Below are 951 nucleotides of genomic sequence, written 5' to 3'. Positions count from 1 at the left end.
GGGTGCTTCCGCTGCTGCGTGCAGCGCGGTGGTCGGGCTCGCGGCGGGCGCGCGTGCTGGTGGTGCGCGCTGGCCGTCCTCCAGTCGGGGCTCCCCTGTTCCAGCCCCTGGACGGCGGCGAGCGGCGCGGGATGGCTCTCCGGTGAGTGCTCTTGGCTGCGGGTGCGGGCCGGCTTCGCGCTTCTTGTCGATGGTTGGGCGGGCTGCCGTTGGTGGCCTCGCGTCGAGCTGCGGCGGGCGCCATGGTGAGGCGACACGGGGGTGTGTCCGGTGGGGAGTTCTCAGGAGGGATGGGAGGCCCCGATGGCCACCCGTCGCCGGTGCAGGGGTGCACCGGTCCGGATGCGTTCGCTCCTCCTCCCCCTTTCCTCGGCTATGTGCTCTTTGTTGGGGCTCTGGCGATGTTCGAGGCAGGGCGGTTGCTGGCATCTTCATAGGCGGGGCTGCCAGTCAGGCCAAAGCCAAGGCCTTTGGGTGTTCACGGAGCTGCTTGGATGCTGGGCGGCGGCCCTGGCGGCGGGAGACGCGGTGTTCATGGGCGGAGCGCGCGTCTTGGGTGCGGTCGGGCAGCCATGGCCGCGTGGGTGGCATGGTTGGTGATGTTTGGCGAAGCATGGTGGTTTGGTAGAGGGTTAACACCGGAGTACATAACTTGCCCGGTCTTCTCCGGCCGACGGTGGCGGCGCCGCGGGCGTCGTTTCCTTCATGAAGGCTCCGTCGTGGTGTTCTCTTCTCTCCTTGTTGCTCCAGGTGAAAACTTGATCTCCGAGATCGGGCGGTGGTGGCTTTCGGTGTCGTTCCCTTCTTGAAGGCACCGCCTTGGAGTCCATGCTTCACCATTGTCCCGCTTCACTTCTTCTCGGTGGCTAGGTCTCGGAAGGTCCTCGTCGGCCCCAAGTGTTTGGTAGTGTGCTTGGTGGTCGATTGGGTAGTGTTACGGTGCATCGGCAC

This window comes from Triticum dicoccoides, chromosome 5A (genome assembly GCF_002162155.2).
Source record: "Triticum dicoccoides isolate Atlit2015 ecotype Zavitan chromosome 5A, WEW_v2.0, whole genome shotgun sequence".
Classification (NCBI taxonomy): Eukaryota; Viridiplantae; Streptophyta; class Magnoliopsida; order Poales; family Poaceae; genus Triticum; species Triticum dicoccoides.
The sequence above is the reverse complement of the archived record's forward strand: the minus strand, read 5'-3'. Positions refer to the sequence as shown.